The sequence below is a fragment of the Ciconia boyciana genome, chromosome 6 (genome assembly GCF_034638445.1).
Source record: "Ciconia boyciana chromosome 6, ASM3463844v1, whole genome shotgun sequence".
Classification (NCBI taxonomy): domain Eukaryota; kingdom Metazoa; phylum Chordata; class Aves; order Ciconiiformes; family Ciconiidae; genus Ciconia; species Ciconia boyciana.
In genome coordinates this window covers 17,245,574-17,273,100 of record NC_132939.1, presented here as the reverse complement: position 1 = coordinate 17,273,100, position 27,527 = coordinate 17,245,574, and the positions used below count along the sequence as shown (strand labels likewise).

Sequence of the window (27,527 nt, the reverse complement as noted above, 5' to 3'; positions counted from 1 at the left end):
CTCTGAGGTGACCCCTGAGCACTGAACTTACTATCTGCCCCAAATTAATCCCTCTGCTCCAGCCCCCACTGCTCTGATCAGTCTTCTTCCTTCTACATTTTGATTTGACTCATTCTTCTCTGGCAGGAGAAAGCCCACTAGAAAAAGTCATAGGGCTCTAGGACTTCTTGCTCTTCCAGGCTTCCCAGTTGCCCCACCTTTCCCTGCTGCTAGCAACCAACCCACCCCATTGCCCTGCTCATCCCTCACATGACATCATATGGCCTCAATGCTACCCATGCTTTTGATGGTGGCAGCAGGAAGCAAGACACAGGGGAACGCTTCTCTTGCCTGAAGCATGCATTTTAGGGTAGAAGGGTGAGCTGGTACCTCTGCTTGGCCCAGGACCCAAAAGCTCTTGAAAACCACAGCACAGTGTAAGGAGCTTAGGCAATGGTTGTGGCCAACTTCCTGGTTCCCTTCTGCACAGTAAGGCAATTGTGAAACTCTCTGTAGCACAGCACAGCATGGGATGGTGTCCGGGTGTTGTCCAAAAGTATTCCCTTCAAGACAATGTGCAGAGAGGATGTTAGGAAGAGGCCGTTCCAGTACTCTCTTGACTCAGAGGGAACAGAGCTGCTTGTCACAGCAGCACAGACCCCTTCAGCCAAGTTGGTGTGGATGCAGGCTTCACAGCATATTAGGGCATGGAAATGGAGTCTTCTCTGTATTGAGCCTACAAGGAGGTGATCCTAAACCATGAAATAAAATTACAGAATAAAATCAGATCTGTAGGTGTGATCTGTCCAGCATATCTAGAGAGTAACAATGCTCTACTACCTGCTGTCCTGAAGGTCTACCTCCTGCTTCCTTCATTATATATGCAGTATAGAAAAGGGTAAATCCTAGCTCTGGAACTTTGTGGGACTTCTCCCACGATCAGGAACAAATTAACTTTAAGGTAAGCCAAAACTGGCTCTTAATTAGTGATTCAATTTCCCTCCAACACCAAAGCAAAATAAACAAAAAGGGACTCTTCTGCATTTGAAGAGTATTCAAAAATCAGGAGTTTTCTTGGACACTGCGATGAAGAGGGTAAAGAGGTACTGCCAATGCCCTGATCTGCAGCACATATTGTACTGCACAGTGCTAACAGGGGATGCAGCCACCACCTCAGTGTCCCCCAGGAGACCCACCACTGCAGTAAACTACAGGGTTATACTGGGTTTACAGATGGCAATGAGGACTGTGGCAACTAGCACATTCCAAAATCATTAGACACCCTGGCTCCAACATTTTGGTATCAACCGTGCCCATCCTGCCCCTCTCACAAGAAACCTTTCAAGCCCAATATTTTACATCAAACCCACAGCATTTGCTACAGAAATTGTCATAGAAACACTGCATTTTCTGCAGCTTGGTATATGATGCTAGCAGGCACCAGGTGGCGATGTAATTACAAGATTAGCAGTGATATCACAAAATCATGTTGTAGCAGAAGTGTTAAAATTATTATCTAGACACTTTCATATATCATTATTGATCCAAAATGAAAATTTTATCAGTCTCTAGCAACTGCCTGATCTGACATGCACTGACTTTCTGATCCTCTGTAACAGGATAGATTTGACCTTTAAAAGACTAAAAGGAAGGTTACCTCAGTGTGGGATAATTGCCAGCTTTCAGCAGGAGTTTTTGAGACAGATTCTGAGTGGGTGTGGTCATGGTTTTGTGTGCGCATGTGCATGTATGTTTCAAAGAGTAGGAATAACTTGTGAATGGGCAGAATGAACTCCTGCCCTGGTCATGGGAATGGCAGACACTGTGCATCACTGTACTTTGCAATGATTCTCCACTGGGGGAGAAGGGGAAAAAAGGAGTGGGTAGAACAGGCATGTAAGGGCTGACTCAGTGAACAAATGTTCACTTAGTGGAACAAACAGAACAAAGTAATAAGACAGTAACGAACATCCCAGCCTGCTGACTGGAAGAGCTGGCACCAAGTGCTCAGACCTGTAGCATTAACTGGCTCTCCAATTCAGGATCAGGAGCAAACAGACCTCAGACCTGTTTCTGCTTTCATCAGGAGTAGCACATTAAAGTCAGCAGAGCTATTCTGACATACATTCCCATATCTGGATGCCAGATGGGAAATAAGTAACACATTTTTAAGAGTGAGAGTGACTAACCATTGGAACAGACTAGGAGGGGAAGCAGCAGATTCTCCGTTTTCTGAGCCCAGACTGGATGCCTGCTTTGTGCAGGCTGTGTTTTTGTGAGACACACAAAGCTCACTGCAAGGACAGCAGTCTGGTCTATGATTAGAGAACATACTATTCAATCTGGCTCTTCATTTTATTAATCTGTAACAGTCAGAGCAAATGAAGGGAGAATTGGGCCCTGCATTATTGTTTCTCAAGTGGGTGCATGAACCAAGCTTCTGGTGTAAATACTTGCAATGCAGGATTCAAAGTTCATTTTTTTCATAGCTCATCTGCTGGTATAATCACATCATTTGAAATTCACATTAGCTCATCTAAACTGGTTATAATACAAGTGAATTAATTTCCTTTTTGGAATTAGTACCTTCACTCTGCATTGTGATTTTGGATAACCAAATCAAGCCTAATTTACAGGCAAAATCTGTGACCTCAACATTTTGGTTTTATTATTGCATTTCTGCTGGTTAATCTCACTTAAGATTCCAGCCAATTTCCAGGAGATGGACACAAATCATTCAGGTAGAATCTGCCTCTCTCTGCAATAAGGTATGACCTTGGAAGTTCAAAATAAATAACAGTCATATCGAAGATTCATTTGAACATAATCTCTTCCAGACGGCAAAGCCTGTGAGCTAGTTTAAAATTATTTTTCATCAAAAAGACATATATTTCTCTCCAAACAACTAATACAGTTTGTAAATCACAGAATCATACAGGTTGGAAAAGACCTTTAAGATCATTGAGTCCAACCGTAAACCTAACACTACCAAGACCACCACTACACCATGTCCATAAGCACCTCATCCAAACGTCTTTGAAATACTTCCAGGGATGGTGACTCAACCACTTCCTCGGGCAGCCTGTTCCAATGCTTGATAACCCTTTCAGTGAAGTAAAATTTCCTAATATCCAGTCTAAACCTCCCCTGGCGCAACTTGAGGCCATTTCCTCTTGTCCTATCACTCGTTACTTGGGAGAAGAGACTGACCCCCACCTCTCTACAACCTCCTTTCAGGTAGTTGTAGAGAGTGATAAGGTCTCCCCTCAGACTCCTTTTCTCCAGGCTAAACAACCCCAGTTCCCTCAGCCGCTCCTCATCAGACTTGTGCTCTAGACCCTTCACCAGCTTCGTTGCCCTTCTCTGGACACGCTCCAGCAACAAAATGTCTCTCTTGTAGTGAGGGGCCCAAAACTGAACACAGTATTCGAGGTGCGGCCTCACCAGTGCTGAGTACAGGGGCACGATCACTTCCCTACTCCTGCTGGCCACACTATTTCTGATACACGCCAGGATGCCATTGGCTTTCTTGGCCACCTGGGCACACTGCTGGCTCATATTCAGGTGGCTGTCAGCCAACACCCCCAGGTCCTTCTCTGCTGGGCAGCTTTCCAGCCACTCTTCCCCAAGCCTGTAGCATTGCATGGGGTTGCTGTGGCCCAAGTGCAGGACCTTGCACTTGGCCTTGTTGAACCCCATACAATTGGCCCCAGCCCATCGATCCAGCCTGTCCAGGTCCCTCTGTAGAGCCTTCCTACCCTCAAGCAGATCAACACTCCCGCACAACTTGGTGTTGTCTGCAAACTTACTGAGGGTGCACTCGATCCCTTTGTCCAGATCATTGATAAAGAAATTAAGCAGGACCTGCCTTTCCTAAACCCATGCTGGCTGGGCTTGATCCCTTGGTTATCCTCTACATGCCGTGTGATGGCACTCAGGATGATCTGCTCCATCCGCTTCCCTGGTACCGAGGTCAGGCTGACAGGCCTGTAGTTCCCCAGGTCCTCCTTCTGGCCCTTCTTGTAGATAGGTGTCACATTTGCTAATCTCCAGTCAGCAGGGACCTCCCCAGTTAGCCAGGACTGCTGGTAAATGATGGAAAGGAGCTTGGTGAGCATTTGTGCCAGTTCCTTCAGTGCTCTCAGGTGGGTCTCATCAGGCCCCACAGACTTGTGAATGTCTAAGTGGTGCAGCAGGTCACTAACCATTTCCCCCTGGATTATGGGGGCTCCATTCTAGTCCCTGTCCCTATCTTCCAAGTCGGGGCGCTGGGTACCCAGGGAACAATTGGCCCTACTATTAAAGACTGAGGCAAAGAAGGCATTAAGTAGCTCAGCCTTTTCCTCATCCTTTGTCACTGTGTTCCCTCCCGTGTCTACTAGGGGCTGAAGATTCTCCTCAGCTCTCCTTTTGCTGCTAATGTATTTAAAGAAGTATTTTTTGTTGTCTTTTATGGCAGTAGCCAGATTGAGCTCTAGCTCAGCTTTCGCCCTTCTAATTTTCTCCCTGCACCACCTCGCTACACCTTTGTAGTCCTCTTGACTTGCCTGCCCCTTCTTCCAGAGGTCATAGACTCTCCTCTTTTTCCTGAGTTCTAGCCAGAGCTCTCTATTCAGCCAGGCCAGTCTTCTTCCCCACCGGCTCGTCTCTCGGCACCTGGGGACAGCCCGGTCTTGTGCCTTTAGGACTTCCTCCTTAAAGAATGTCCAGCCTTCCTGGACTCCTTTGCCCTTTAGGGCTGCCTCCCAGGGGACTCTGTGGACCAGTCTCACAAATGCTTGTCTATGTGTCCTCAGACACATACATTTACCCCTCATGAACTGTGGTACAAGAGTATCCAATGAAGATGGATCTGTGCTGCTGTAACTGGAGATTGGCAAAACTAATTCGGAAAACTTCATCAGCTGAGTTTTGTAACAAGTTCTAGATGAACCAGCTTTTGATGAATGGGCTAGATTGTGCCTATGCTTTCATTCCTTTTAAGCAACAAGGAACATGCCACCAGCCATAAAGTTTTGTACTGGTTCAATTAATTTTGATAGTCTATTACATGGAAGAGCTAAGATACAATATCTCTAAATAGTGACATTTTATTCTTGGTGTTTCATTATTATTCATTCAGTATTCATTGCAATGCATCTCATCTTGATTAATACAGTGGATATTCATGTCGATCTCCCTTTACTTCAATTAAAACTGTGTTATAATTCACGATTGGCATAACTAATTGAAATAATGCTTCCTTTTTCAATCACATAATGTACACGTTATGAAAGTATAACAGTCTTTTTGTCTGCTCATTAGTAAGTTGCATAAAAAGAATAGACCAGAACTCTGTTTCTTGAGATAAAGGAGGTGAAAAGCTTATTTTCTTCTGCCATTTAAATATGTAGATGGCTATGAATAATTTGTGAATTTCCTGTACACATATGGGCCCATCTCCAAGCATCACTGCACATAGAAAAGGAACTATCCTGTTCAGAAAACAGTGGTCCAGAATAGTCCCAAGATACCTCACTGGACTCTATGCAAGAGAACACAGCGAACTAGCTCTTTGTGGCTGTCCATCAACAAACTCCATTTTCAGTCACTGTGCCATTCTGCTCTCTGTGTAAAACCACTGAAACTATTTGGGATCTCTGCTGCCTTCCACCTTCAGAGTTCAGCACAGTTCTTTGCTGCTCCCAGGCAGAATAGCCTGAATCCCAAAAGGACTGACTGCAGCGGAGAAGGCCAAAAAGCTTCCCCCTGCCACCACAGGGCCCGGCCTGTCAGTTCTGGTGTTCAGATGAAGCTGATTCCTTCTAAAACCTCAGCTTTGGGTCCCAAGGTATTAGTGCTTTTCCAAATTTTGAGATCAGACATAAATCTACATAATAGATGTCTTCCAGGGATTAAGTCATATGTCATGGTCAATATGGTGAATGAGCCTATTTTTTTGGTCCCTATTTTACATAATGCTGCAGAAAATGGACTCTTCTTCTGTTCTCGTAATTTCTAATCCTGCCTGCACATTTGCAGTCTCTTGGGTCATTGCCCATTTTCTTGAACAGTGTTTTGTTCTGTATCAAATAATAAACCAAACTAAGCACTTCCTCACAGTACTCTTCTCGTTTTTAATCTCCTTTCCATTGTACAGGATTTTAAAACATCGTTTCAAACCCATTTTTGACACACTCTTGCACCGCACCAAAGTTAAATGGTACATTCCCTGTGGTAGGCAGATGCTTGTTCTCTCTTCAGTTAGCAGTGCACTTTGTAAAGCACAAACAACAGACAGCTATTTCAATAGAGCCAAGCTTAAGCTGTGTTTTCCTGGAAAAATATATTATCAAGCAGTAAGAAACACAGCTGTCTGTTTTTTGTTTAGGGTCAGGCGGTAGGAGATCTGAAATTAATTCAACCTCCAAGATTCAAATCCTGAATGAACATAGATAATATCAAAATCTACCACTTGGGGAATTACAGTATATGTTCATTTTTCACTGCCTCTCTTTTAGGGACAAATTCTACTACCTGTTACATCAACATAAATTCATAGCAATAGCACTGATGTTGGTGGTCTCACACTGAAATATACCCTTGTATATCAAATTAGGGTATGGCCCTCCATCCAAAGGTGAAAGGCATGGTATGAAAAATGCCAATTACTTATTAACAGTGGAGTGCCTGCAGTGTCATTACCAGCTGAGCTAATATATATTTTCAAATTTTTGAGGATCATTTACTAACAAAGCTTATAAATATATTTTAAGATGTGAGTTTAAAAAATGGAAATACTGAAGAAAGCATCCATTGGTTTTTAGTATTTCTCCTCACTACTCTGAGAAATTTGCTCATATTCCAAGAGAAAAGCACTGCCCTGCTCTGTATCCCCCCAGATGCACTACTATGGGCGAGCCAACTGCGTGATCTCATGGACAAACCACTGGCTTGAGGATCCCAGCAGCCAGAACCTTCTGCCCCCCCTGCCATGACCTGCCCCTCTCCTAACCTCAGTCTCTGATCTCTCCATCCTGCTCCCTGTGCCTTATTTAAACTTCAAGCTGGGAAAGTACCACTGTTTGGGGCAGTCTCAAAAAAAAGTCTTGAGTAGGGATCAAACAAAGCCTGTGTCAAAACACTTTCCTGGGACTGATGAATGTACATTTTCTGAGCACAGCCTGTTTAGCCACGGCTTGCCTCCAGGAGCCATGGCCAAGCTCTAGCTATGCTGGCAAAGCCCCTTGCAGATACTTGTCATACAATGACTCAAGGAGTTTCTCTGAAAGCATTGCTACATCGGGGTGCCTTGCTCCCCCCCTCCTCCTCCTCCTCCTCCTCCTCCCCCTGCCTCCAGCTAGCAACTACTCCAGCCAAATACTGTAGTGCAAACCTGACCTCAATCTATCTGCTTCTCCCCATGAACACAACAGCAATCAGTTACAGCTTTTCCCCATTGATGTAACAGAGACCAGCTGTGCTCAGAGCCCTAAGCAGGGGTCTGATTACAGGAGGCAATAGACCCCCAGTACCACAAAGTTGAAGTATGTGTGGTGGGACAGTGGCATAGCCAATGCACAGCCACCCTCTCCAGTGCAGCTGCTCCTCTCAGGACTCAAACATGAAATCTCTGGGGCGTTGCTGTAGAACATCCAAATTGAGTTGTTAATTAAAGAGGCTGCGTTATGCTCCAGAAACCTCACCTCAAAAAGCAAACCCACCTCCTTGTTCTCTGTTCCCCTCCCACCTTGCCCTATCTTCACGCCTTTGGCTTTTTATGTGAAGCACCTAAGTCACGCTCTGTGAGGATGTAAGGGGCTCATTTTCCTTCTGTACTGGCTTTTTTTTTTTCCCCTTTTTGGAACTGCCCTTGCCATTTTGCAGACAAGTTCCTAGCTCCAAGAGAACAGTGCATGCCTGCTGTGGGTGTTATGTGAACGGAAATTATGTGGTTTGGATTTTTACGTGAGAATTCCAGTAGAAGGAGAAATGTTGCAAATAACCTCCATAAATCATTTTAAACAAAGCTCAGGAAATGCCATAATGATTTAGCTGGCAATATCTAAGAAGAAGTTCGCGCTGTTCTCTGACTCCTGGTAAGTAAGTATGTTTGCTTAAGATGTAATTGAAAAAGTACTGTGTTACCACTTACATTTTCCATTTTGTATCTCCTGTCCAGGCACCGCTCACTGCTGGCAGCTCTTAATTTGTACTATGCAGTATTTCATCATCCAAACAACAGTCCCTCTGAGGCTACAAAATAAATGGCTAGAGGGAGATAGGTACCAACCAGAAAACGGCTGGGGAAGGCTGGAGTGAAAGGCTGGTGACATCTATAGAGCAGCAAAGTTACTGCAGTTTCCTTTGCCCTTCACTTTCCTCAGTCATTCAGGCTGAGAAACGACAACCCTTTACTCAGTGTGGGATTCCACACTTAAAACACCAGTCTGGTTACTTGTTGTCCTGTATTGCCTCACACATTTATTTATGTCACTGCAAAATCCTAACCAGATTACTGTTTTTTAAGAAATGCGTTTTGCAGGTGGATAGCCAGACAGGGAAGAACCAGGCTTGTTTAGTCCAAATCAGTGATGAGTATTGGTTGGGAAAGAGATATATTCTCTACTGTAAAATACCAGTTTTAGTAAACAAGTTTAAGGAAACAAAGTTAATATTACCAACCAGAGACGTAGTTTCAGGACAGCAGCAGATGTCTTGTTGCCATCAACCTTGACATCCAAAGTCATGCTAGAATGAGCGATGGAAAGAAAAAGAACAAAATTTGGAGCACAACAGTAAAATCTGGGAGTTTGTGATCATTCCCCTTACTGACCTTCCACTAGGCTTAAAGATAGGATAGTGGATGAGCTGTTTTGAGAGCATAAGCAGTTATAAAATTCTCTCTTGCCTCATTGGTTTTATATGAAGAAACTAGTTGTATACAGTCAAATCTATGTACTTGCTTGTCTCACAGGTAAGTTTTATACTGTTCAATAAAAGCTCACCTGTCTTCATAAACAGATCAGTCTTACTTATTTAATATATAAAATCAATACCAGGACATCCCACATTAATTCCAAGGTGTTAGAAATCACTTATTTACCTACTTACTACTATTTTTACTTCTATTTTTATTGCTTAGCTGCCCCAGGAGGGCTGGGGTTCAAAATACATCTATTTAGTGAGAAATGGCCTCTGATACAAGACAGAGAGAAGGAATATTATCATCCTTTTTTTTTTTTTTACCAGTAGGAACTGAGGCACATAGTGATTTGCTTATACACTCCAAAAGTCTGTGTCAGAGCTAGAATTTTAATTTAGATCTCTTGAGTCTCTGCAGTGCCATTTCTAATGTCTCAGTGAAAGCAGACTTGAATTTCTGTCACATTTCTGAAGACAGCACGCCTCAGACAGGCCTCCTTCAGCTTCCATACATGACTGCAATGCCTCAGAGAGTTGCTGTGAGTGACAGGAAGCACTTTCTTTCCCTGCTGGCAAGATAAGTGTGTTTATTATTTTCTCAACCTGCGTTTTCAAAGGTTACTTATGCAGGCTTAGAAGTTCACGTGTGACTCTTCCGTGCCAGTCCTCCGAGTCATGGTCCCTGCTGCTGAATATTTGCAATGCTCTTTTGATCCACAGCTTTGAAGAGATCTATCAGAGAAGAGGGGGAACTGCCACAGCTGTCTTTTCTATAAGTATTTATTTATGCTTATAAAACCAGATGGGAAAGGTGCCCATCCTGTGCCCTAAGCAGTCTTGATGATTATTTAAAAGCGCAGCATAACAGAAAGACAAAACCAGTAGACACGCACAGCAGCAACCTTTGCTTAGAGCCTACATCAAAAGTGAGAGAGTAATATGAAAGAGGAATAATATCCAGACTTCCGGGGCGGGGGGGGGGGGGAGACACCAAAAACAAAACACCTCACACTAAGAAAGAGCCATGTTTCCAAAAGCCCTAGAATTTGCCTACTCCTAATTTAGGACTGAATCGCAACAGATTGGGGAATTCTGCACAGAGATGGGGTAGAAGTACCCAGGTCAAGCAGTATGACCATCACAGAGCAGGTCCCTGGAACATCCAGAATGTGGTTTATCTATGCAAATAAAAAAAAGTTAACAGTAATTTTTCTTGACTACTGAAGAGCTCCTCAGAAATTCTGACCTGGAAAGCTCAAGCAATTTGCACATGATTGGTCATGAGTATCAACAACTCCATTTAAAAATCCCTCTGTTTCCTCTCTCTTGCTCACGCTCCTAAAGGTATCAAGAATAAAATATAGTAACTTCACAGTCTCTGTTCTGATCCAGTACAACAGCATTCAAACACAGGATGCAACCATTTACTTTAATGACACTCGGGGGGGAAAAAAAAACCCCACAAAAAACTGGACAAGTGTCTTTCGCCCCTCCCTCTCCTCCTGAGGCTTTTCTAATCATTCAGTGCCATTCACCAGAGGCTGTTGTTTTCTCCCAGGAGGTGACAGCTGCCTTGAGAGAGTATTCCTGAAGTACCTTAAGTGGCTTTCAGAGGAAGCTGTGACATTTAGATGCAGGCAGAACAAACCAGGAAGTATAGAACACCCCACTGGTGGGGTAGCTGAGAGCTGGGCATGCACAGAGTGCCTCAGGACACAGATTTACAGCCCTCCTCAGCTAGGAGGCAGGAATTGAGAACCCATTTTCAAATACATCCCAGTGAAATCACCGCCACTCCAGTTGCAGTTCTTTTCCTTCCTGCAGCTGAGTTGGCAGCCAAAGACTACACCTTGTACTGCAAGAAAATACGCTATTATTTTCTTGAAGAATCATATCCTAGTTCATATCCTCCTTAGATGTTCATTTTCTAGGAGGTCCAGATTGGTTTCTGTATGTTCTGTGTATTCTAAGCAAGCTTTTTAAAATGTCTCTGTATTTGACATGTTGGAAAATATTGGGATAGCATAAAGGTTCACGGAATTTACTCTTATTGGACATATATAAACATTTCTCAACTGATGACCAACTTCCCCTTAGGAGGATGGGGACAGTGTGCTAAAGCCATGGATTCAGGTTTTGAACGGCATTCTCCTGGTAAGAATATAGACTAGCTTCAGGCATCATGAACCACTTACGCCATAGGTCTGTACCAGAGCCTGTGACAGAATTGTAGGCTTCTGGAATTTTATGTTAACCATTCTTTCCCTCACAAGGCAAAACCATTTCACCCCATCCAGGTTTCCAAACTCATATTAGCACTGTTCTTTCATAATTTGTGTTCTTACACTTGTTCTGCCACGTGTTCTATTGGATTCCACCCTGACATTGCTAGTGTTTACATGAACATGGTGGACAAAGGGATTGCTTCAGTCTTTTGATGCCACAAGCCCCGGCCTTTGCTCCTTCTCACCAATAAACTTCAGGTTGTTGAGCCAAACTGGAATGGTTCCAAGTCACATCAATGTTAATTTGCACATGTGCCTGCTGCTGTGGTGCCTCATGTGAACTACAGTACAGCTGCCTTGTGCTTCTTTTGCCTTCAGTCCCAGGTATCTGAGATCTCCTGTTGATAATGAATGGGCACAAGGTAGAGCAACTAACACAGTATGCCCTGGGATTCACCTGACCCTTGGCAATTTAGAGAAATCCAGTGGGTTGGCATGACAATCCCAAATTATTTAGGTGACACAGAGAAAAGTCAAACTGAATTCAAATCAAAATGTTCCTTTTCCAATCAGGAAACATAATACAACTAATTCACTTTGGGACTACAGAAATACCTGAGGCCTCTATTTCCTAACCAGCATTTATTGGAACTTTTCAACCCACAGAAAGGAAAACATATCAATATTATCATGTTTGGCCCAATTCCTGATAAAAACAAATTTTCAAATGCCAGAATTTCACATGGGACAAAATGCTTACATTAATTTGCTCTTTTACTGCAGAGAGTGGGAAAGAATCCTAAACATATCAACCTCCAGATTATTTCTGCTTTCAGATGGAAAGATGGAGGCATGAAGAGACTGAACTCTGACTGATCCAAGGACAAAAAAAAACCCAAAACAACCAGTAAATCACCCAAATTACTCTCAGGAGCCAGGAATTCTGACTTTGTCCACTGCTGTAATGATTAAATGATTATGCCAGTCATGATAAAAACCATATAACAGGAGAAGGTGGGCGTTAGAACACCTGAAACTGGCAACAGCTAGGCTAATCATATCTAGTCTGTGTAATCCAAATACTTAAAAAAATACTTTCTCCAACCCACACAGGAAAACTGTATCACTCCATACTCCTACGATGCATTGTACTATATTTCTTCTTGTTAAAACTGTATCAACAGTTTGTGTAACACTCTTACTAACACATTCTTAAGTTAGAAATAGGAAGTGAGTAATAATGCAAGCAAGAGCATCTCTTGTGTTACTTTTGTGTGTGCATGCAATATATTAGTGATATGTGCCACTACTCTGAATCAACAAGAGAGATATTAGATTGCTGGATCCTGCGTGGCATTAAATTGAAACTGAAGGTCACCCTTTTGTTGCTCTCCTGCTCTCAGGGACATTGTGTCAATAAATACAAACAGGACTTCCATGTTGTAAAAGAGTTAGCGTCCAGAGAATTGACATTTAAATGAATGGATTAAAATGCTGTAAATTTAACAAGCAAAATGGATCTCAGATAGAATTTACTTTGAAATATGGATCTAGTCATGTCTCAGTACTGATTTAGGCGAGTCTCTCACCATTACATTGCAATGAAAACTGGGAAGGGAGCTTTCAGTTGATATTGTAGCAAATAAACAAAAACTTGTTCTTAACTCTTGTTTCCCAGTTGTTGAACTCTTCCAACAGCTACCTGAATTCAAACAGCTCTCTTCCAGTCACACGAAGAACATGGAAAGAGAAAAATCAAGCTTTAGGTCTTTTAAGACTTAGACAGAACTTGCATCAGCTTCAGAAAGAATTGCCCTGGCTTATGCCATGGACGAGTGTGACCTTAGAGCATATTTGCTTTATATACTAAGTTAAATATATGCAGGTATGAGCTCAGAATAGCACCTTTGAAGTTAGGGCCTGGGGGCAAGAGGTTAAGGAGGCTGTAAGGCAGGCTTTGTCCACAGCCATACCACCTTAATAAATTACAAAAGTTCAAAGTAAAGTAAGCTCTGAAGAATTAAAGAAAGAAACTCCAGTACTTAATAGTTTTGACCCATCATTTAGGTTTAGAAGGGATTTTCCTATTACTTCAGCTAGGATTGCTGATACATTTGAATCGTCAATTACACTAATGCACAAAATAGTATGGCACTCTCATCACGCAACACCCTATCTTGACCCTCCAGATCAGGAATGAGACAGTGTCCAAGCTGTGAGGACTTTTTCCTCCCTCATATACCATCCACTCCACAGAGAATCGATCTTGCTGGAAGCTAAAATCTCCCCATCCAGGACTTCAGCACAACAATCACATTGGAGCTCCTGCTTCCTTAAACCTTGTGCTTCACCACAGCCCTCCACTCTTCCTTCATTTGTGACACTCTGGCATCCAGAGGTAGCCACTGCCCCAATAGGTATGGAAGCTCTGGAACTTCACTGAGAAGATGGAGGGACATTCCAAGAAAAAGAGCCATTTCCAGTTCCTTCACCACCTTGTTGCTAGAGCTGAGAGTCCAAATGGCTCTCTCGAATAGTCCAGAGCATGACCTAAGCTCTGGGGAGAAGGAATTGTGGAGAGGTGAAAACAAGAGAATACGTAGAGGTTCAGTCAGAGTAGGATCAATCTGGGTCATGCAGAACACAATACAAGGATACTGCAATACTTAAGAAGTACTGTCACCTTGTCCTTTTGGTACTGTTTTAAATCACATACATTTAGATTCAGGATACTGAATTCCCACCATTCACTGTTGATCATGTCATATACCTCCTCCTGCTTCTGCTATTACATCTTACCCAGACTAGAGGATCCATGGGTGAATGCTGCTGTTTGTTACAGCTGTGGAACCCTACTGAAGTTAGCAGGATTGAAAGCATTCAATTCGAAGAAGAGTTAGCCCAACTTATGCTAATATGATGAGAGTTGCATCTGATGATACATTTTTCTGTCCTACTTCAGTTTTTATCTCATATTTCACTGCAGCCAAGCAGTCCAAAACCATGATTATGGCAGAAAAAACCCCACTAAACATTTAAAACCATGAACTGTGGTTCTTTTTGTTCTCCTTCTGGGTTTTGGTCCCTGAAGACTCAGATCAGGAGAAAAATGTGTTTTTACTTTAAAAGTTAAGATTCCCATAATATAGCTATGGTTTAGCCATAACAGCATCAAACGCTGCCAGACCAGCAATAAAATGTTGCAGTTTCTTGACGCTGCCTTTGAACTCTGTCATATGACAAGTATTGACTCGTGGAAATGCCTCTCTCCCAGTCAGTTCCTGTAGGGCAACAACCTCCGCACAAAGATTCCTCTCACATAAACAGTTAATCAATGCAACACTTTTCTGAGGTAAAGCTTCATCACTATTCCATAGATAAAAGAATGATATGCTGATTGATTAAGATTCAAGATCATTCCCCTTCTCCACGCTCCAGATGCAAACTTCGGCAATCTCCCAGCTCCAGGCTGAGTTCTTATCTGGCCAGGTGCTATTTTCACACTGTCTTCTTTACCTGACAACCTGATTTATGTGGAGGAAAAAAATAGGCAGTCAAGCTTGAAGAATGACAGAGGGGTTTCCAGTCAGGTCCCCTGTCTGCTGTCCTCTCTGGTAAAGCTTGAGAGCACACTGAGTCATTAAGCACCCTTTGCTATTTGTCGAAGTCTTCATAGGGATTTGGTGGCACTACGGGGAAGTCAAGCTACATCTCCAGAGACAGAGTCTGCTAGATCTGCAGCTTGTCCCTTTGACAACTCCAGTCAGACAGAGACTTTTCTCAACAAGTAATAGCTAAGAGGGACAGTGCTGAAATGAATCCCTCCCTTTTCTCCTGCAGTACCAAGCTATGAGGTGGGCATTAACAACCCAGGTAAAACCAAAACAGTTTTCAACAGCCCACTTTCAATTAGCTAGGCTCCATTTCTTTGACAAAGTAGCACTTTGCAATAGGCCCTAATGACCACTACTCACAGTTCTCAAGCTTGTTCATTGCTTTGTTCTGATGACATTATTTTATATAGGAAATAGATGGAAAGATTAAATGTAACTATTGCCATTCAGGAACAGAGCAATAGCCCAGTTTGCTCTGAACCCTGCCTCTGTATCTGGCTTACACAGAATGCTTAAAAAGAGGACATGAAATAAAGGAGGGGGGAAAAAAATCCACCTTCTTACCCTCTTCAGTGCCATGGCCTTGGCCACTTTTCTTAGAGAACTCTTTACCTGACTCCACCTGGTAATGAGCTGGTATCATGAAATGTGAAGACCAGTGTCATGGTTTAACCCCAGCTGGCAACTAAGCACCACACAGCTGCTCGCTCACTCCCCCCTGGTGGGATGGGGGAGAGAATTGGAAGACTAAAAGTGAGAAAACTCGTGGGTTGAGATAAAGACAGTTTAATAGGTAAAGCAAAAGCTGTGCACGCAAGCAAAGCAAAACAAGGAATTCATTCACTACTTCCCATCAGCAGGCAGGTGTTCAGCCATCTCCAGGAAAGCAGGGCTCCATCACACGTAATGGTAGCTTGGGAAGACAAAATGCCATCACTCCAAATGTCCCCTACTTCCTTCTTCCCCCCCCAGGTTTATATGCTGAGCATGATGTCATATGGTGTGGAATATCCCTTTGGCCAGTTAGGGTCAGCTGTCCCAGCTGTGTCCCCTCCCAGCTTCTTGTGCACCCCCAGCCTACTCGCTGGTGGGGTGGTGTGAGAAGCAGAAAAGGCCTTGACTCTGTGTAAGCACTGCTCAGCAATAACGAAAACATCCCTGTATTATCAACACCGTTTCCAGCACAAATCCAAAACGTAGCCCCACACTAGCTACTGTGAAGAAAGTTAACTCTATCCCAGCCAAAACCAGCACGACCAGTAACTGTCAGAGCTGTATAGCTTGGAGTAAGTGCACTTGCTTTCTTTAATATTACCTGTTTACTTCTTACCTCCTCCTCTGAAGGCCTGTGACAGTCCATCCCTGCTTCATTTTAAGAAGATACATCAACAGGTAGGGATATAGATATTATATCACTATATATAGTGATATAACAGTTGGCCACAGGTAAGTAATTTTTTTTTCTTAAGATGAAGCTCACCCTCCAGTTTAAGTTTGGATGACCTTTCAGTTTCTCTTGCAGAATTCTATGCTCCAGTGCCATAGGGATTCTACGTCAGTTACTCCTACTGTGAGTATCATACATATCAACTGGTGTGCATCCAAGCACTAAATAATGGAAATTGTTTATTACTTTCTCAAATGGTTATTACAGAAAATTAAAAGTCTACATTTCTTGCAGTATATAAACTTTAACAGTGTTCATATTTTGCACGTAGAGAGGTACTAAATTACATGGCAGATAGTACTGTTAAGCAATAGCAATAAGGCTTTTCAAAGACAGTTACTCCCAACTGGTTAGTTTTAGTAAAGGAGGCTCAAATCAAGTATTCTTGAAATAGTATATTTATACTCTATATATTTTTTTCCAACCAAAAGTAAGCCAGACTATATTATGATTATTTGTGCAGAAACAGTTTGTGTAACAATAAAAACAGGCTAAGAATTAAAGATACATGTATGCATTAAGAAGACTAATGACATTAACAATGGGTTCCTGTGCATACTCTGTAAGTAACATTCTAGAAAAACGATTAGTTTAATCTACTGCAAAAGCAGTATCTACGGAAGAAAAATGCCAAAGTTGCACTAGAAAACTTTCACCGGACAGAGGCTATTGCTATTCAGGTTTTTTTACTGTCATTCTTCATTATTAAAATTTTTCAAATGGGGAAAACTTAATTCATAAGCTCCCGTATATCAGAATTTGGAGTAACTTTTGAGCGCTGCCTGATGAACCAGGCTTTGTCACAACAGGCAGAAAGAAAGGGCGCTGCTGCTGCTGGCAGTTCAGTAATGCTAAGTGACAACGAGACTGGGAACGAATACCAACTAGAAGAATTCAAAGAAAAAGCTTGAAAACAGCTTCAGGTGCCAGACAAAGCAGTCTTGCAGAGCATATGTCAACTTCTGATGACTACATACAATATGCAGGTCCTTGGTTTCTTAATCAAGTTATTTTCAGCAAAGGGATATATATCTTGTCTTTATGTTACCTGCCGTGACATATAAGTTAAAATTCTTAGCTGATTATATGCCCTGAAACCTAATTAAACCAGAGACAAATCTCATCTTTTTCCAATATATTGAAGGCATTTTTTAAGACATGAAGATACTATTAAAACCAAAAAAGTTATTTTCTATGGTGGCGATCTCTTAGAAATACGATACTGAACTTAACTCTGCTCAAGGTATTGATCCTAAGGCCCTAATCAGTTTGACTCCCCTAGTTTAGTATTTTCACTTGCGATATGGTGATCCCTTGAGGCCACCATTATTCATATACATCATATATGTATTCATATACATGTCTCTGTACAGCCATAGTTGCTGGTATATACAGGCAATGAATGAACTTCAGTAGCAAAGATATTTATTTATCCCAGACACATGGAAAGCTCAGGAAGTATGACTGAAATGATTATTTTCTGAATGAGTTATCTGAAATCCCGTGTTTTCAAGTATTTCTGACTTTGATAGGACTATTCCAAGTCAGAAGATACTTCCTAGGAAACATTTTTCTACGGAACTCTTGGACCAAATGTACATGCGGTCTCTTGCTACCGGTGCTTGTATTTCTGTTCCCAAGGATGATTTTTGACATTAATTTTCTTCAATCTGAAGCAAGAAGACTATTAAATCAGACAGATAAACAGGTAAAAATCTTTAGCCATACCCAGCTATATAGACTTCAGCTATCTCAAGTGTCTATCAATTCTGCTTAGCAGCAACACTTGCTGTGAAAAGCTTGTTTACTAATATTTGCAAGACTACAACAGATGCACAAAATCAGCTAGGCTACAGTGAACATTAAGAAAGGGCAGCTGATTGCTTAATCTAGAGAGAAAGAATTTGTTAGAGACGCCACTAGCTGTTTGCTGGCATGGAAATTTTTATAGTCAAGAGGCAATATTCTCTACAATGACAGCCTTTCCTTTCAGATTTGTGCTTTTGCCCCTCTTCATTGCCCCTGAAATCATGGCAGCTGAAGCTAGACTATGGATTTTTACATATAGGGAGATCTGGCTGGTGATTGCCGTTGTTTTTGCCAAAACTTTTGTGATTTGACTATTTGTATGCAAAATATGCAACAGCAAGAATGCAAAAAGCATGCAGAGCCAATGTTTTGAATGCTAGATGTGGACAGAAGGGATCCTGCAGAGGTCAAATTAATCTAGGGATAACTGGGGTACCTTAAAGCTTTGGGAAGCTTGACATGTATTACAGGGCAACATTTTAGAGTCAACAGCATACATCTCATTGATTTCTTTATGGTTAGGTTTCCACAGCAGCCATTAGTCCTTTTTCTTGTTGGCTAATACATCAAATTTTCACGGGCTGTGAGTATATACACGTGACATACTGTACTTCTCAATGGACTGCATTTCTGTTTTCAAAAAAATAAGTCTTTTAGCACCTAAAATCCAGCCTGTGTAGCTTCATGCTTTTGTAAGAGTCTCGCCTGCTTTGTTAGGATTGAGCCCTGTTGAGTTGGTGTAGAAAACTACAATCCCGGCCTCAGGAATTTACTATCCAATTTAGAAAAAGATAATCAATGATAACAAATATCAGGGGGAAATGGAGGAATAACAATACAGATTATAAGATCAAGCAATTACACAGCCTAACGAAATTATTTTGATTTTAGAATTTCCCCATCAAATCTTAATACCTAATATTTCATTAATCTTTTTTTCTACTGTTTCAAAATCAGCCCTGCACCAACTGAGCAATCCTGAACTCACAAGAGTTCCAAAAGTGAATTTGAAATTTTAAATGCGTTGCATTTGTGGATTCTGTCTTGAACCTGATACTGACAATCCAGGATCTGATACTGACAACGCGCAGAATGCCCACCAGTTTCCTTAAGCAGTCTTAAGCTGAGCAGTTGCTAATACCAAAGCTCCCACAAACATGAGCTGCTTTGGAAAATATATGCACTATTTTGTTTTTGTTCCTTCTCATAGTCATACATAAAATGGTCTAAATCTCTTCCACTTCTTATTATCAGACCATTTTCAAAATTGTACATTCTCACAGTATCAGAGCATGTGTTCCCTCCTTCAGCAAAGGTATCTTTCATGCTGTAGCCATAGAGGTCTGCAGGCATGATCCCCTGAAAGCACACTGCCATCAGCACACTTTTTGTCCTCAAACAAGGAATAGCAAGCTGCCATTCTGATTTTCTCTAAGCCATATGCTTTGGCATCTTGAAAGCATCCAAGCCAAGACTTCTCTTCCTTTTCTTGAACATCTAAAGTGAGATAACCTCACAGTCCCAATCTTAAACTTTTGGATTTTTTATTTCTGACTTTTGTGCAAATTGATGTTTTTACCTCAAGCAGAAATTATGCTTCCAAAGTTTTGAATACGACCATGTTAGCCTTCTGCAGTGTGTGTTGATCAAAATAGCTGCTGGTGACAGAAGCTGAGAGAGGGGAAACCCCAAGACATGCACCATATGGTGACAGGGACAGCAGCAGAAACAGCAATTACTAATTAAAACAGTTCTTCATGGTTTCAAAATGGCTTTTCCATGAAGTATTAACAACTTCTGGTTAATCCTTCCTTATGGCTACTTAATTCTGAATAAACACATCTCTTTCTCAACTTCGGGAAAAGTTTTTTTTTCCTCCTTCTGCCTTTTTCAACATTTGAAATAAGGAGTATTACAGTAACCATGGTATCCTGATGACATAATGGTTACCATGAGAACAAAGCTGAAATAGTGTCATCAGAGCCCCTTCTCTCTGCTGTGTGTTGAGTTTTATATTTACTAGAGATGGCCAAACTGCTGCCACCCAGCCTGGCCATTTCTATCCTGCTTCAGTTGCATTTCAAAGCTTGTAAAAGCAAAGCTGCCCTGAGCTGCTGCCTTCCACCTTAGCACAGTTAGTTTTGCTTCAGGGCAGCAGCGCCACCAGCTTATAAGATAAGTCTGCCTAGCAGACAGGTAAGAGGATAACTGTGTTGTAGCAGATTCCCCCAAGACAGTGGCATTTGTCATGTCCCTAGGACATACTGCAGTATAGCCTTTGGCCATGTGTAAAATGGCAGTTCTTGGTCTTTGCTTGCCAGACAAACCAGATTTTAAATCATGTTTATCTAACTGTGCTAAAAGATTTCTTTGCTAGCCTATGCAGGGTCTCTCAATGCATGATTGTCTGTGGTCTAGCCCTGCAATAACCCAGCCCTGCCCAGAGAGTGCTTTGTACCCACAAAGGGATCCACTGGCTTCAGGGAGTACTAGCTAAGTGCAGAGATGCATCACACCCAGCCTGTTATAGGACAAGAGTGCTGAAGCAGGCACCAAGACTCAAGACAACACTGTGACTCAAGCTGCACACGGTTTGTCTTTATGAGTGCTCCTGAGTGCTGGCAATTCAGAAATTAGTTCAGATTCTCTGCTACCATCAGTCTGACTGCTGTGAACACCAAGTGCTACCCTCCCCTGGGGCCAGCACACCCCATTGCTACAGGGCAAACCGGCACTGCCAAAACGCTGTATCCAAAGGGTAGCTCCAGCTTCAGATAAGCAGAAGCTATTCCCAGTTAGTTTCCTCAGAGAAGCTCCTTCCTTTTATTGCAAGAACTGCTGGACATGACTCACTGCATATTGTTTGTTCATTTGGCTATATATATTTCCCAAATGCTATTTTAAGTCACATTTCTCCCTTATGGTCCTACCAAGTTTACTGCACAAAAACAACCCTCTAATTTTAATTTCATATTTAACTAAACAAATGTGGTGTGGCTCTGTTCACTTCAATAAAGCTGTCTTGATTTATATCATGCATACATATATAAGAAAAGTAGTCAGAGGGGAAGACATTGAGGGTACTACAAAACAAAGGGGCCACCTAAGCAGGCAGCATTTTATACAAAGCTCTCTGCATTCTGCCTGTTTAATAAAATGTTTCCACACCAACCCAAGCCAGTTCCTGCAGATGGTTCACATACATTTCCTTCTTCCTCTAACCTGAAACCACTGCATAGGCTCTTCCTAAAGCTTTTGGCCATAAAGTTTTTATTGTAGCCCCTTTTTAGTACCTACTACCTGACTTTTTACCCCACTATTTCACACAGTTCTTCCTGTTTCCTTGCCTTAACCTTACATTCCCTTCTTGGAAAATCAGGATACAGAGTCATTGTCAAAGGCTAACTGCAAGGATTCCTTCTAAAACCATTCAAGTCTCCACATGATCTCTGGAGGTCATCTGGTCCAATTCCTACTAAAAGCAGGACCAACTCAGAAGTTAAATGAGGTTGCTCAGGGCGTTGTCCAGCCAAGTTCTGAGTACTGCCAAGTATGGAGATACCACAATCTCCTTGGGCAGCCTGTGCCAGTTTTTAATCACGCTCACTGTGAAAGAAGTCATCATTTCCTTGTATCTGGTCAGAACGTAGCTTGTGCTACAACTTAAGAGTGCTTGCCTCCTGTTCTTTTGCTATGCAGAATTTGATTCTGTCTTTATTACTTGCTGTTAGGTACGTGAAGACAGCACTATGATCCTCCCTTTGCCTTCTCTTATCCAGGTTTCAGCGCTCTCAACCCTTCTTTCCAGCAGCACACTCCAGCTCCTAACCATCTTAGGGACTCCTCCACTAGACTCCCTCCAGTTTGCTAATCTCTCTCTTGTATAGGGAGACTCAGAACTCCAGATGCAGCCTCACAAGTACCTCACAGAGGGGAGAAATCACTTCCCTCAACTGCTGCCTACCCTTTGGCTAATATAACCTGGTATGCAGTTGGCCTTCATTGCTGCAATGGCACACTGCTGATTCAGGTTCCACTTGTCATACACTGGGGCTCCCACATCCTTTCCTGCAAAGCTGCTCTCTGGCCAGATGGTCCCCAGCTTGTACTGTCACATGGGATTACTCCATCAGTACAAAAAATACAGTACAAAAATACAAGACTTCGCACAAAAGCACAAAACTTTACATCTGCCTCAGAACACCATGAAGTTTCTGTCGGCCCATTCCGCAGCTTCTTGACATCCCTCTGAACAGCAGCCCCAATTTGGTTTCATTTGTGAAACGAGGGTATAGTCTGTCCCCTCATGTAGGTCATTGATGTTAAACAGCCACAGCCCCGGAGGAACATCACTAATCACCAGTCACTATATACATTTTGAATTGTTGACCACTACCCTTCAAGCCCTGGGGCTCAGACAATTTTTCACCCACCTTGCAGCTCACCTATCATTCCATACCTCCCCAATTGTCTACAAGGATGCTATAGGAGACTAAGTCAAAAGCCTTGCTAATGTCAAGGTAAACAACATCTACTGCTTTCGTCTTGTTCCCTGAACTAAACTTTTCATCATACAAGACAATCAGACTGGTCAGGTATGGTTTGCCTTTGGTAAGCGCATTCTTGATGTTCTCAATCACCACCTTCTCCTTCACATGCCTAGAAATTGCTTCCAGGCAAATCTCCTTCTTAACCTCCCCAGAAATGGAGGTGGGACTGACCAGCCTGCAGTAACACAAATCTTCCTCCTTGCCCTTTTTGAAGACGGGCATTGCATTTGCGTCTCTCTAGTCACCAGGGACCTCCCCCAGTTGCCACAACCTTTCAAAGATAGAGAAAGCAGTTTTGTACTGACATAAGCCACTTCCTTAGCACCCTTAGATGCATCTTGTCTGGTCCCATGGGCATTTATTTATAGATATTTTTTATATGAAAGGTAAACTTGTAAAAAATACAACAGACACAGTAGGGCATAGCTCAAAGTCAGAATAAACATAACTGTATATGCAATAGTTCAGGATTTTTGGAATAACCTTTTGTAGAAAAAAAGAACAACTAACCCTCCGTTACTGAAGGACCTGCTCTTGGTAGTCTGAAGATACTTGGACAGAGTAAGCCCATCTCTATCACTTCTTCCTTGCCTTACCTTGGGACAGGAAAGAGATAGGGAGATATGAGCTGACTTTGAGGCCAAATGTAAGCTGGCACTAATACGGTTTGGAGAAGCCTTAAGGAAATGTGGATATGTTCATTTTGTATGACTTCACATACCTGATGCGGAACTACTGACCTGGGCTGGAAACGTTTCTCCCATCAGTGTACAACGGACTTCATCAGATCTCTCTGCCGTCTTCTGGCTCTTTTATTTCACCATCTCTGCATGAGATCTGTCCTGTTTAAAAGAAGACATAGGCTGAAGCAACCAAAAGAGGGACAAGAAATGTAAAAGCCTGACAGGTTCCACTGGACTCTTCCCACTGGAAGCAGGATTAATCCTTTCCTTACACTGCAAAGTGAGGGGGGGGAAGGATGTGGCCCATATGTATCAACGTGGCCAGATAAATGCAGCAGGTTTGGCTAATTTGAAAGAACTGAGCCATTCAGGAGTGAGGCCCAGAGTTGTTGCATTATTTATTAACTGCTACTCTGCTACTTTCCCCCAAGACAATACAAGTCCACTAGGGACAGTGTTATTTTATCTGCTATGTTGCCAATGGGACCCTCCTCTTTTTAAAAGGAACAACTGAGCGGCAACAAGAAGCATGAGAGCTACAGCCGAACAGCTCATTGTTCTTCTGGGGGCATCACCTTGGTGTTTAGAGCATGCTTTCACTGCAAAAAGCTGCTCCTACTCTCTCAGCCACAGATCCTCAAAAAAACCCCACAAAGATTATTCACAATGGTGCCTGTGATTTGACAAGGCTTGCTCTTACGTCTAAGGAGAACTGGGCTGGTGTTAAGTCATGGTTGCTAGTGCAGGTCAGCTGTTTTGCTGCAGATGAAATGCAGGGAAAGGAAGCAACCTCACCAGCACACCCCAGGTACCATTTTGACCTCAGTGTGTTTATCTTGTCATAAAACTAAAACCTTCACTGACTTTTTACCTCCAGAAGGCTGATTTGCATTTATGAACCTGAGGTTTAAATCTCTCCCTCTCTCCCCCCGCTTCCTGTCCCCCCCCGCCCCGCCACCCCCCCCTCCAACAGCCCCAGAGAGCAGTCTCAACCCACATCCCTTGTCCACTAACAGGAATTTCACCAAAAGAAGCATGTTGTAAGGGCCTGACCACACTTTGCTGCAAGCAGTTGGAAGGTCAAAAGGGAAATAAAAAACAAAGTCATTTAGAAACCAGTTGGACTCGATTTTTTAATGACTTCCTGAGCCATGAAATCAAACAGACATATAGCATTAACAAGGACACAAATACAGCAGTGTACCAACTTCAAATGTTACAAATTCTCAGCTACTCCCACCTTAAGGCTTACACAGGATCCTTTACCTGCTCCAACAGCCGCCTCAGACCCAGCTTAGTGTAAGTGCTTCACTCTCAGCAAGATCAAACTTTAATCCAAATTTCAGCTATAGCTTCTGCTCCACAACCATATCAGTGGATGCCCCAAAATTATTTAGGTAGCACCTTCTGAACACTACTTCAAACCTAGCTCATCAGCTGTGCTTCACCCAGAGTTGAACCCTGATCCCAGCTGTAACCCTAAGTCAGCAACCTCTGCCTGCCTAACAGAAAGCTGCTGCCAGAGTCAACACTGAAGTCCCTAGCATAGCTGGCAATAAACCCAGCTGAGTGGTCACTGAATCTCTAACCTTCACCCTCATGTCTTATGTTAACCTCACCCCAATCTCACACTTAAACCCTTCCTAATTGTGGCAGACTAGTGATTTCTGCCTTCCCCAGCAATGATTCCCTCTCACTGCCCTCCACAGACTCAAGCCAAGCCCTAACCCTGCTAGACCCTGCCTGGCAGGGTGACAAACACCAGAACAAACCCTAATGCCAGACTGCAACCAGCCTGAAGTCAAGCTCATCATGCCCTCACAGCTCAGCCATATACCCCACCTTAAATGTTGGCCCCTTTTCTTCTGCCATAATTTTAACAGAGAGTAGCTGGTTGACCGATTCCAGCACGTTCTCTACAGCGAGCAGTTGGCAGAGTACAGGGTACACAAATTTTGCTATTCAAAATCAGCTGGGGTGGATTTGGGCTGTTTTTCAGGAAAAAAAATGCAGAGAACCACATGCAGCAGCACATGTGGTTTTAATGTCACACCTCCTGCACTTTGGCAAGCCCAAGAAGCAAAATGATTTCTCAGACTAAAGCAGAGAAGCCCTGCTGCCTCTCAACTATTTACTGCTGCTGGCCCCATCCCCCCGCAAAGCTACTGTGCACCCCACAGCAATGAGCGGCAGATGGCTGGTACAGCAGCTAGGAGCATTTGGGACCCAGGAGAGCTAACTTCCTGGTCCACTGCAGTATTTCTGAACTCTAAGAGGAGTTCCCATCACAGGCTCATTCCAGGTTTCCATGCCACTGACTTTTGGAAGGGAAGAGGATACTGAGCTAGTCCAGTAGTTACTGATGAGTCCAGTTTTGCCTCTTACATCAAACTCTGACTCACCCTGAGCTGATACCAGCTCACAATTCTGTCTTAATTGGGAAAATCACTAGGATAGTACTCACTGCCAGAATTCTGGGTCATAAAGTCATTCTCTGACTCAGAAGAAGGTTTACAACAGCTGTGGCAGTGATATGTACTGTAGGTGAGTCACGTTGAACTATTAGCACAAACATAAGAACCTTATAAAACAAATACATAAAGAATTGCACCGACCAATCTAAATTATAATCTTACATTTGTTATTCTATAGCAAAGGACTTGACGATGTTTTACTGTACACTCAGTTTTCAGGAATGCAAAATTTAAAAAATAAAGTTACTAAGACACTTCTCATCATATGAATCTCAAGCAGCTTTTTAAATTCAGAGACTAAAATTTTAGCTGATATAAATTTTCTGGCAGGCATTGAATTTGTGGAGGCATACTGATTTAAAACAGCTCAGAACCTGATTCTAGATTCATGGGATGAAACCCCATGTTTATTGATTATGTAACTGCAAATGCAGTTATGTCTCAAGTGCAGCATGAGATGTATCTAACAGGATATAACAAAATATTCCATGCATATTCAGCAGTAGAAAATGCCCTGTTCCATTTAAATGGTAGGAGAGATTTAGACAGATAAATACTATTGGGTTTTCCAATCAAGGATTCCAATAAATAAAATATATAAAATATTACGCAACTTAGAGGAATTACTGACCTTCAGTGAATGGATACTGAGGTAATTTCACTGACTTAGTAGGCACTCATTACCTGAACATTTAATCCTTTGACTCTCCAGTAAGTTAGGCTAGTAAAACTAACATCACAAATCAAACTCAACCATATTCATGCCAAAGCACTGGAAAAACCTCTGGTCTCCAGCCAGAGGTTGTGAAGTATGTGTTTAAGATGTTACAAGCTTTTCAGGGACAACTGATCTGAGGAACAAAAGGATTACAAGGCTACTCCACAATACCAAGTAATCACTAGAAAAACCAAGTGGGCTTAGAGCAATCTTTGAGATCCTTTCCTCCCTCCTATTACTTCTGGACAACAGTCCTAGTTTAGGTATTAGGTGCTGGGTTTTTATCATAAAATGGGTTGCCTTTGGGGGAGCAAAGTAGGTTTATAGAAGATGAGGAATCAGCCATGTTGCCTACATAGAAGGCCACGATCATGGCTCTGGTTTAAGAAGGCATCAACCTTCCACCTTCTGCCCCAAGTTTTTTCACCCAAACTTGAGATGACAAGAGGCACGCTCTTCATCCACTTCAGCACAAAGTCAACCACACTCGCTAAAGCATTTGCACTAAGCCATAGAGATGCACGTGCTCTAGCCACCATTCACATACGGCCCCGGGAATTTGGGGGCTGAATAGCAAGAACAAACCCCTGAGGAGAGGTAGCTGTGCTTAAAATGGCCTCTCGGCCCCCTCTGAAAAGAGAGCCTGGGGGGGAGCCGGCGGCCGCAGACTGCCGGCGGCACCCCCCACCGAGGAACCAGCAGCCCACAGAAGAGGCTGGGGGCACGGACGCCCCACCGCAGAGCTGTCCACGGCACGCCGTCCTACCCACCTGGGCCTACTGGCGGAGCCCCACCGCCCCCTGGGGCCTCACTGCGGCAGCGGCGGCAGCGGCTCTCCCGGGGGCTGGGGCCGGCTTCTCTCCGGCCGCCGCCGGGCGCTCCCGCTCGCTACCTTACTGTTTCATTCATGCTTTCTTCTTCGCCATCTCCCTCTCCGACTGAGGGGAAACGGGAGCGAGCGTGGGCGGCCGCTGGAAGGCTCCCTGTCAGTCAAGCGGCCGAGCTGAAAAGGCGGCGAGCGAGAGAGAAGGAGGGAGAACAGCTTTCCCGGGGGCGGGGATGGCTGTTGTCGCTGCCAGCCTCGCAGCCCTTCCCGGGGGCATCTGCAGAGCCGGGGTGGGGGG

At 43.1% G+C, this 27,527-nt stretch overlaps 1 long non-coding RNA gene across 1 annotated transcript; it reads right to left on the bottom strand.

Annotated features, from left to right (window-relative positions):
• Window positions 1-8,642: 8,642 nt before the first annotated feature.
• On the bottom strand, window positions 8,643-27,450 carry LOC140652859 (uncharacterized). Its single transcript, XR_012042963.1, has 3 exons — window positions 27,174-27,450; window positions 23,269-23,370; window positions 8,643-8,709 (listed from the first exon to the last, which is right to left on the bottom strand). It is a non-coding gene; the product is annotated as an uncharacterized lncRNA (long non-coding RNA).
• Between the last annotated feature and the right edge of the window lie 77 nt (window positions 27,451-27,527).